The sequence below is a fragment of the Bubalus kerabau genome, chromosome 15 (genome assembly GCF_029407905.1).
Source record: "Bubalus kerabau isolate K-KA32 ecotype Philippines breed swamp buffalo chromosome 15, PCC_UOA_SB_1v2, whole genome shotgun sequence".
Taxonomy (NCBI): Eukaryota; Metazoa; Chordata; class Mammalia; order Artiodactyla; family Bovidae; genus Bubalus; species Bubalus kerabau.
In genome coordinates this window covers 77,301,020-77,311,851 of record NC_073638.1, presented here as the reverse complement: position 1 = coordinate 77,311,851, position 10,832 = coordinate 77,301,020, and the positions used below count along the sequence as shown (strand labels likewise).

At 43.2% G+C, this 10,832-nt stretch overlaps 1 protein-coding gene across 7 annotated transcripts in view; it reads left to right on the top strand.

Moving 5' to 3' along the window:
- Positions 1-4,515: 4,515 nt before the first annotated feature.
- Positions 4,516-10,832, top strand: part of AMBRA1 (autophagy and beclin 1 regulator 1) — a 173,684-nt gene continuing 167,367 nt past the window's right edge. For 3 of the 7 annotated variants that reach the window (XM_055547002.1, XM_055546997.1, XM_055546994.1), the window contains exon 1: positions 4,518-5,968. The gene's annotated coding sequence lies outside the window, so the exon portion shown is untranslated. Of the gene's footprint in view, positions 5,969-6,017; positions 6,530-10,832 lie in introns of those variants that run through there. The other 4 variants (XM_055547001.1, XM_055546999.1, XM_055546998.1 and 1 more) reach the window with 3 other exon arrangements.

Sequence of the window (10,832 nt, the reverse complement as noted above, 5' to 3'; positions counted from 1 at the left end):
GGGTTTGCTCATAGGAGATTTTTATAAGTGCCTGAGAAGTCTTCTCTTGAGGGCCTTATTGTGGATATATAGTATCTTCATTGGAGAAGCAATGGCAACCCACTCCAGTACTCTTGCTTGGAAAATCCCATGGATGGAGGAGCCTGGTAGGCTACAGTCTATGGGGCCGCAAAGAGTCGGACACGACTGAGCGACTTCACTTTCACTTTTCCCTTTCATGCATTGGAGAAGGAAATGGCAACCCACTCCAGTGTTCTTGTCTGGAGAATCCCAGGGACGGCGAAGCCTGGTGGGCTGCCATCTATGGGGTTGCACAGAGTTGGACATGACTGACGCAACTTAGCAGCAGTATCTTTGTGGTATAGCTTTGGGAAAGAGTCAAGGATTTTGCCCATCTTATGTAAGCTTCATCTTCCCATAGATGATTCCATCTGGCCAGCCTAAGAGTCTTCCAGATTTGCCCTTAGCTGTTGCAAAACAGCGGAAGTCTCAGGTTATACTAAGGAAAAACTACAATATTGGGTCACCATTGGTTTACCAGTCCCAAATGATACAAATGAGGTAACATAAACATATTCTTAGTTTAAAAGGAACTGAACAGAGATGGAGCTCCTTTCCTGAACTGTAAAGGATCTATAGCAAGTTCATCTAATTTAGGAACAAAGAAACAAGTCACAATCTTAATGGGATCAGATATGAAACAGTATAAGAGATGAGGAGGAGTAAAATAGAGGCTAGATAGAGAATAGACATACTATCCCTACCTGAAATAAACTGAAAACTCAAGAACTAAGTGTAACTGCTGATTTCCCTAGCAAATGGAGGGGCAGTTAAGAGGAAGTCAAGAAAATAAGAAAGCAGGGGTTTTAACCACTGTGCATGCACATATCCTCGGGGCTCTTTTGCTCCCTAGATCCCACCTAGAGTTTACAAAATTGTTAGTATAAGAGATCATGGACTCAGCATTAAGTAAGAATGGCAGTGCAGAAAGGAAGAGAAAATATGAGTTGAAGGCTGGGGACACTCCAGGTATCTAACACATAAAATTCACAGGCTTTTTTTTTTAACGTGGCTACCATCTAAGATCCCACATTGTGATAAACAAATAGGAGATATGAGATCCCCTGATATATGGTACAAGCAAACTAGACCTTGAAATCATAGGATGGTAAATTTCAAAGTCCTTTGGAAAGGAATCTTCATGTTTGCCCAGCAAAACATTCAGTTTCATACTGTTGAGACTATCTAGCCTTTACGTATATAGGTGTCTTTATAGAAGGACTGAGCTTGGTGCCATTCTAGAGTCTTAAAATGTTCATATGTTTCAATCCATTCACTAATTCCACTACTAGAAATTGATCCTATATAAATAATCCCAGAGAAGGAAAAGCCTGCTGCTGTTTTGTGAATGGTTAGTTGCTGTTCTGGGAACTCTCCTGTTTCCTGGCAGCTCCTCCATCGCTACACTGCTTCTACCTTTACTGTCCAGCTTGCAGTGTGTACATTATCCCAAGGTGCCATGAGACCAGAGGACAAAAGAACAAAATAGGATTGCAACAGCAGACTGGCTCATCATTTTGACCCAGGAATCTAACCTGCGTCTCATACTTGGCAGGTGGATTCTTTACCACTGAGCCACCTGGGAAGCCCCCTCTTCCTGGGCTTCCTAATAAGGTGACTCGTGGTACTGCTGCAGAGTTATCTCACCCTAGCTTCAGACTTGATTCCTACCACCCAGTGTGTTAAATTTCTCAGAGCCCAGAGCAACATAAGGAACAGTCTCCTCCCCTTCTCTCCTGTCCCTTCCCTTCACCCTTTATCACAAGCAACTCCCCCAGGTCAATAAGTCCCAGTTCTCATTCCTGGTTTAGTCTTTCCAAACTTTTCCACACGATTGACAGTGGCTTTGATTATTCTTAGGGTGGCCAACTCTCCTGGTTTGCCCTCTGTTGTCTCAGTTTTAGCGCTGAAACTCCGGTGTCCTGGGAAACTGTTTAGTCCTTAGCAAACTGAGACAGTTGGTCACCCGACTTCAGGGGAAGCCTCCTCTTACTTTCAAGGGGGTGACTCCTCCAGAAGACTCCTACCAGGATACAATAATGAACAATCAACATAAAAATTAGTCGTTGAGTTTTTTAACACCAAGTTGAAGGTGTCTGTGTTATGTATCCCAGGATGATCTGGCTTCTTTTTTCAGGTCTCCCTCCAGCATGAGAAGATTTCTGTAGGTTTGAGGGTTTCAGCCCTGGCTCTTTTGTTATCTTCTCTTCTGCCCCAATAGACTTGATAAGAATAAGTAATGGTTTATTGTCACACTTGAAACAGTTTCTCTAATGAAACTTTTCTGTAAAGATGCAACTCTGCCTGCAGAATAAAAACCATTTTCCCTGGTTTCACAGAGCAGTCTAGCCACAGCTTCTCAAACATCTGCATTTTCAGATGTGGATTTTAGATTTATATTTGCATAGCCTTCAAGTGTTTTTCCCAAAATAAAAGTCTCCAGATTCGAAAAACCAAAAGCTTCCTATCGCCTTGAAATTAGTTTGTTTAGTTTTCCTCATTGAAATCAAGGTTTCAAAATAAAGTCATTGCATAGGTTAAATTTGAGCGTGGGCTGTAGCTTTAGATACTTAAGCCCCACAAGGCTCTCCAAGAAAGAAGCTTCTCTAAAACATGGAGTACGTCACGCTGTATATTGTCATCCGTTTATTTAACTTATATACAGAGTACATCATGAGAAACTCTGGACTGGAAGAAACACAAGCTGGAATCAAGATTGCCGGGAGAAATATCAATAACCTCAGAAATGCAGATGACACCACCCTTCTGGCAGAAAGTGAAGAGGAACTCAAAAGCCTCTTGATGAAGGTGAAAGTGGAGAGTGAAAAAGTTGGCTTAAAGCTCAACATTCAGAAAACGAAGATCATGGCATCCGGTCCCATCACCTCATGGCAAATAGATGGGGAAACAGTGGAAACAGTGTCAGACTTTATTTTTCTGGGCTCCAAAATCACTGCAGATGGTGACTGCAGCCATGAAATTAAAAGACACTTGCTCCTTGGAAGGAAAGTTATGACCAACCTAGATAGCATATTCAAAAGCAGAGACATTACTTTGCCAACAAAGGTTCGTCTAGTGAAGGCTCTGGTTTTTTCTGTGGTCATGTATGGATGAGAGAGTTGGACTGTGAAGAAGGCTGAGCGCCGAAGAATTGATGCTTTTGAACTGTGGTGTTGGAGAAGACTCTTGAGAGTCCCTTGGACTGCAAGGAGGTCCAACCAGTCCATTCTAAAGGAGATCAGCCCTGGGTGTTCTTTGGAAGGAATGATGCGAAAGCTGAAACTCCAGTACTTTGGCCACTTCATGCGAAGAGTTGACTCATTGGAAAAGACTCTGATGCTGGGAGGGATTGGGGGCAAGAGGAGAAGGGGACGACAGAGGATGAGATGGCTGGATGGCATCACTGACTCGATGGACGTGAGTCTGAGTTGGTGATGGACAGGGAGGCCTGACGTGCTGCGATTCATGGGGTCGCAAAGAGTCGGACACGACTGAGCGACTGATCTGAGGAATAGAAGCCCAGCCCTGAGATAACAGCAAAACAAGGTTAATTTGCCTGCTACTCAACTTGCTCCAGGAACTTGGCAGAGACTGCTTATTGTTTAGTTGCTAAGTCGAGTACAACTCTTTTGCGACCCTATGGACTGTAACCCGCCAGGGTCCTCTGTCCATAGGATTTTCCAGGCAAGAATACTGGAGTGGGTTGCCATTTTCTTCTCCAGGGTCCTCTTGCCCCTGACTTTTCATGGGTATATGGCTTCCCAGGGTAAAGACAAATTCCTAGTTAGGTGTGGCTACGTGACTCTATTTTGGCCAGTGGAATGTAAGTGGGAACGTCCTGTGCTGTTTTCAAGATGTGGCCTTATGGCCAGGAGACATGCCTTTCCTCTTTGAGCTTCCTGCTGCTTGGAATGTAGACATGATGACTAGAGCTTGAGCAGCTGTCTTGGACCTAAGATGAAAACCACTTATTGACGATGTCACAGCAACAACGTAGTAGCCTGAGCCCTGATGCTGAGCGGCTGCACCTTCTTGTAGGCTGTGCGTCTCTGGATTTCTTTTACATGACAGGGAAATAAACCTCTGCCTTGTTTCCTTGCTCTTTTTGTTTATGTGTAGTAGGTCCTAATCATAAATAATAAGATTATAGCTGCCTCTTTGCAGGAGATGCAATTACAGGGAAAATATTTGGAAGTAACATACATATTCAAAATGGGGAGCATGGTCAGTAAATCTTCTCAACAGAATATTGTGCAATCGTTTAAAGTAACAACTATTAAAGGCTTTAATAGGGAAACGATACAAAGCAAAACAATAATGCTATTGTATTTCTGCTTAAATTGGACAAAAATTATGTAGAGGAATTCCCTGGCCCTCTAGTGGTTAGGACTCCGGGCTTTCACCACCATGGCTTAGGTTCAATCCCAGATTGAGGAACTAAAATCCCTCAAGCCACATGGCGAGGTCAAAAGAATAAATAGACAAAATTACTATAGGATATATCCAAGGACTTCATGGGAATATGAATAAATTAAAACTTTTTGTTTTGGAAGATGATCATATTCTTCTGTTTTAGGCCTTTATAAATGTTGCTATAATAGTTACTCATTTGAAAAGTCCTCTAAAACAGTGATAGACAATAAAGCGTTTTGTCCTCATCTTTTGGATGCTGGTCTTATCATGCACTATATATGTATATGAATTGCCCCTTAAATAGTTTCATGCATTTAAAGGATTTTTTAAAAATTACAGAAAATTGTAAATAATTGTAAATAAAGCTAATGCTGTAAGTATGTGGGCTTTCACTTTGACTGGATTATATACTCTTTAATAAGGGCTGGGACTGTCTTTTCTTTTTAAACCTAAGGAGGGTAAGATAAACTATTATTGCTCACAGTTGGTAATCCATACTGTGGTGATCTATATGATTTATTAAATTATGCTTGGAATGAACATATTACCATATTTGTGCTGACCATGTTAGTTTGTCTACTAAGAGAGTTCAAAAACAGGCCATAGTTGTGACGATAACACTTGGTTGAGTTTAGAACCCAAAGAGTCTATTGGTTATTATGTATTATTAAGAAGCACAGCTGTGGTTCTAGGCCTTTGGAATAAAATTAAAGCAGTATGTCTATTATATTTCCTGCTGTAAGATCAGACTGCACAACCCTGAACGTTCCCAGCTTTTCTCTGCTATGCTTATGGGAGCTACTTGGAGCTTGAATAGAGATTATTTGTTCCTCAGCCTGGATTCTCTCCGTGCCTCTGCTATATCTTTATCTATCTAATCTATCTTTTTTAAAATTCACCTCACTGAACCAATAAGGTCAAATTGGCTCAGGTGGGATAAATACTGTTGAGAGTCCATAAGGTAGTCGCTGAATTACAGTTAAGTAACAAAGTGTTATTATACTAAGACTTGCTCTTCAACATTCTCAAGAGAAACTCCGGTTCTCTAAACAATTTAGACAGCCCGCACTCGACACAGAAAATGGCAGAAGCCCGTCTACTCTGACTCCACGGCTTATGATCTGGGTTCGTTTATTTATGCCTTGGACAGGAGCCGGACCTGGAGTTGGAGCGAAGCTGCTTCTCGACGCTCAACTGCGGTTCCCTGAACGATTGCTTGGGCGCTCCTTCTTTGAGGTCTGGGGCGTTCGTCTATTCGGTGATCTCCTGCGCCGTCTTCTCGCTTGATGTCTCCCGAGCGGCGGCGGCGGCGGCTGCGGCGGCGGCGGCGGCGGCGCCGGGTCGAAGGCTGTCTCGTCCGCGAGGCCCCCGCGCTCAGGCTGCTTTCTCCCGCCGGTCGGCGGAGCGGACCTCTCGCTTCCTTCTTGCCTCTTCTTCTAGTGCGCGGCTCAGTCCACCCGTTGGGCTGCAAACCGAGCCCCCGCCCGCCTCGCAGGTAGGCCCGGGAGGAGCCTGGGAGGCCCCGGCCCGGTATCCTTCCGCGGCCGGGTTCGGAAGACCTTGGCGCCGGCGGGTGGGTAGGTGGGCGGGCGCCCCGGTCGGCCGCGGAGACTCAGGCAGAGGAGGAGCTACACGGCGGCGGCTTTCGGGGGCGCGGTCGGAGAGGCGGCGGGCAGCGGAAGGAGAAGCCGGAAGGAGGGAAGGGATGCTGGGGGTGCCGCCTGGAGTGGTCCGGGAGGGAGGGCTCGGTGGGTCCGGGGAGGGTGTGGGTACCCCAAGTGTGTGGGGGAAGCCTCTTTCTAGCAGCGGATAGAGCTTTGCGCGCTTTGGGTTCCCGCCCCCCAAAGGCTCCGGGTGTCACGACTCAGTTGCACTGGGGGACACTCTCCGAGTCCGGCCTTCGAAGGGACCCTTGACTAGGTGGAGGCCTGCGGCCGCAGGGCCCTCCGGTTCCTCTGAGCCAAGTGTCACGTTCTCGCCTATTTTTGGATGGGGAAACTGAGGTTGATCTGGGACGTGACTTTCCCCGTATCCGGCACAGATCTTTAAATGCACTGTGAGTTCATTTTTTCGTTGTTTTCCAGTTCACTGTGTGTGTCCCCCCGCCCTATACTTAACCAGTCATTTTATCCACATAGTGATTTGTCGTTTGATTGTCTCTCCAGTCCCTCCTTCCGAGGAATATAGGTAGATTCCGTCCCTGGAGACTTCAGAAGTAAAGGGAACACGCAGTCTTGCGGCTGGTTTTGCGTTGAAAGTCTGTATCATTTTAGCAGGAGGAGTCATGACAATTTCTTTTTGTTTCTTGATAGAAAATTTTGTTTGCTCCCTGGTTTGCTTTCGGGTTGATACTTTCTGTCTCCTCCTTCCTCGCAGCCTGTTTCTCACTGAAAGTCTTTCTACTGTGGTGTTAAGTACTTAATGTCCTGAAGAGGATGGTCAAGATTTTGAAGTCAGATATTTGTCCTGAGAGACTGCTTTCTAGGAAGAATCCAAATAAAACCCAAGGAGTCGCTTTTTTGCCCGTGTTGTTGTATTTCATTAGTGACTTAGTTACTGCCTATACTAGAGTTTAAAAGACTATGTGTAGAAATCATTCACATATTGACATATTTAAATCGAAAGTTTAAATATGGGAACTCCATTATCTTTTCCTTTTCTCTCCTAGCCCGGAAACTTTGGAGACTAAATGTTCTTCCTCGTTTTATTTTCATTGGATTTAGTGGCACGATTCTAATTTGTGTAATTTCTTTGTTGAAAAAAATAATCAACCTAGAGGTCATTCTAGGTTGAATAAGTATTTCCATAGTACAAATTTAGAATCAGTAGGAGTTGGGTTTTCTTAAGGGAGAAGAGACTAAATTTGTAGTCCTTGGAGGGAGACTATACAAGTCTATGTACTTTAACAGATTTAGACTTCTCACATGAGTTTGAAAGGATTATTGTTTTTTCTTTGTATTATCATTATCATCATCATTTTAGTGAGGTCAGCAGGGTTTAAATGTAGGGCCCTTGATCTTGAGTGATTTCCTAATTGCCAGATCCTGAGTGCTCCCAGGAAGAGATTAATGAAGAGTCACTAGACTGTCTTTATGGAGAATCTATATTGGGAAGTTAGGCTAATGTGTGTTCCCTGAAAAAGTTTCTATGACAGAAGAGAATTTAATATCAGAGAAAAGAATTTAGAGGGCTTCCCCGGTTCGATCCCTGATCCGGGAAGAACGTCTGGAGAAGGAAATGGCAAACCACTCCCACACTCTTGCCTGGGAAATCCCATGGACTGAGGAGCCTGGCAGGCTACAGTCTGTAGGGTTGCAAAAGAGACACAACTCACTGAACAGTGACAACAACAAAGAATTTAGAGAAGGGAGGGACATATTCCCCTGGAGATTGATAGGTTCTGCATAGAATTTAGAGTTAGTGGCTCCTAATGAATGCTAAATAAGAAATGAAATTCGCTGTGAGTGTCAGGAAGAAATGTTAGGAGTATTTTGTTATGCTTTCGTGGAAAATAATTAGAGGTTTAAGTTGAATTGAAGAGGACAAGAAATTTGGTTGTGGTGGAAAGGGTAGAACTTCTTATCAGCTTCCCCCCTGCTTTGTGGTAGACATTCACTCAACTTTTACCTTTCTGGGTTAACTCTTGTGTTCTGCTAATGTCAGGTCAAGCTCTCTTCTGGCCTTTCTTTCAGAATTTACAAATTCCAAATGTGGCTGAATTATTCTGTCTTCTCTTTTAGTAAGAAAGTTCTTGGGGATTGTTAAAGATGTGAACTTCTTTGAATGTCTTTTAGAACTTATCCTGAAAGGAGTTATGTATACCACTTAAAAAAGTTTCGTTATATATATCACTTGAAAGCAGTTGGTTATTTTTATTAACAGAATAATAGCTTAGTTTTATACTGTATAATTTTCAAAATATTTTCAACTTGTGTTAGGTTACTTATGAGACTTTTATCCTTTTGATCACACTCCTTTATGCTGCTTATTAATACTGAATCCAAAACAGACATTTATGGTCTTCAAGGATCTTCATGAACGTTGACAGTTTACATGGGTGGTTTATCTCACTCTTCCCGTTTATCTGACTCTTAAAAGACTTGGAAGGAAAAGTTTGTTGTTAGCACACTGTGGCCTCTTTTTTAAAGATACTTCTCAGCCCTGATCGAGTTATTTTGGAATGGGATGCAGATCTTTTTGCCCAGTGGTTTGGTTTACCAAAAAAAAAAAACCCCTAAGGTTTTTTAAGTTCCTTTAATCATAGTCATGCTCGTTTCTTTCTCCAATTGTTCCTCATAAACCCAGAGAGAACTTTCTGTTTCTTGTCATATTTTTTTGTTTGTGCGGAAGTGCTGTGGTACCACCTCTGCTGCGGCTTGGGGATATAATTGATGTTTTATATTTTCAAACCCCTCTTCCCCCCAAGTTAATTAGATCAGGTTTTTTTTTTTTTTGGTCCCTTTTTCTCAAAGCTAAAATTAGTTACTGATAGATAAAAATTTTGTGACCAGTTATTGTAGATATATTTATGTGTCAGTAGTATGCGGCAGACTGCCAGAGCGATGTGGCTGGAAGAAAACAGATTAAGGAATCAGGCGGCCTGGGTTTAAGTCCTAGGTTTACCATCTTACTAGCTGAGAAATCTTGTATGGACTATTTAAGGAGGCCATAGGGAACGTTACTTTCCTTTATTGAGCATTTACTGTGTTGTGTTCTTTGCAAGTGTTAATCTCACTTAATGCTCAGAACAGTCCTTGAAGGTACATATTATTTTCCCCATAGGGAAGGTTACTTTCCTTTATTGAGCATTTACTGTGTTGTGTTCTTTGCAAGTGTTAATCTCACTTAATGCTCAGAACAGTCCTTGAAGGTACATATTATTTTCCCCATGGATACTCAGATCACAGAGAAGTGAATGATTTGTCCCAGATCACACAGCACATATGTAGCAGAGGTGGGACTCAAATTCAAGGCTTTGAGCACTTTTATGTGTCTGTATTGAAAGGATGGGAAAGATAATGCTGCTATTGTAATAACTTCTGTTGATAAAAAGAAGATACATGAAGCTGCTTTGAAAAGATAAGGTGCTCCCCCAGTGTTCACGACTGTGCTATCTTGCAGCAACAATGACTTGATGTCGTCTGGGTTCTTGGTCCGCTTGCTTCTTTGAAGGCAGCATTGTGCCTGACGGTCATGCAAAACAGAAGCGACAAACATTAAGTGCCCTGGAGAAGCTTACTAAAGTGTTTGTGTCAAGGGGCACGTCCTTGGAAGTGCGAGGGAGAGAAGTTTTAGGTGCTGCCTGATACTCCCTCTATTCCAGTTAGTCCTGGCTTGTTTGTGGATTAGTGTAGTCTTTTCTAGCTTGTTCTCTGTCTCTTCCTTTGCTCTTAGGGTTGATAATCTTCACTTCTTCGCCTAAACTTTCTCCTTTCTTCACTGAGCATTGTTGTGGTATTGTGTTTTTGTCCTGAGGTATGAAATACTCCAGTCAGACCTTTTGGAACTCTTTCTTGATTGCAACTGTATGTTTCAAGCCTCACCTTTTCAGACTTCTATTCATCTAACACATAATTACGGAAGGCTTATTAGATGCTGGGGTACAAAAGTAAGACATGACTGTTCCTGACCTGATGGAATTAATTCGAGTGGGGAGCAGAATTGACCAGGTATCTGATAAAGATTGAAATTTAGGCTGTGCTGTAAAGGAAACAGACAAGGGCTGAGGGGGAGAGAGAGAGATGAAGGCATGAGGAATGCACTGGGCGTTTGTGGGAGTTGACACTAAGTCCCCTAAAAAGTTGCAATCACAACATAACCACGATTCAGAGAATTAAAGTTCTCCTGTTGCCATTACAATGGAAGTCTTCATAGATTGCTGTCTGTAGTGTTTGTCTGTTACTTAATGTATCATAACACTGGATTTGGCTTAGTAAAGGATCAGATCAGATCAGTCGCTCAGTCGTGTCCGACTCTTTGCAACCCCATGAATTGCAGCACACCAGGCCTCCCTGTCCATCACCAACTCCCGGAGTTCACTGAGACTTCACGTCCATTGAGTCAGTGATGCCATCCATCTCATCCTCTGTCGTCCCCTTCTCCTCTTGCCCCCAATCCCTCCCAGCATCAGAGTCTTTTCCAATGAGTCAACTCTTCGCATGAGGTGGCCAAAGTACTGGAGTTTCAGCTTTCGCATCATTCCTTCCAAAGAAATCCCAGGGCTGATCTCCTTTAGAATGGACTGGTTGGATCTCCTTGCAGTCCAAGGGACTCTCAAGAGTCTTCTCCAACACCACAGTTCAAAAGCGTCAGTTCTTTGGTGCTCAGCCTTCTTCACAGTCCAACTCTCACATCCATAC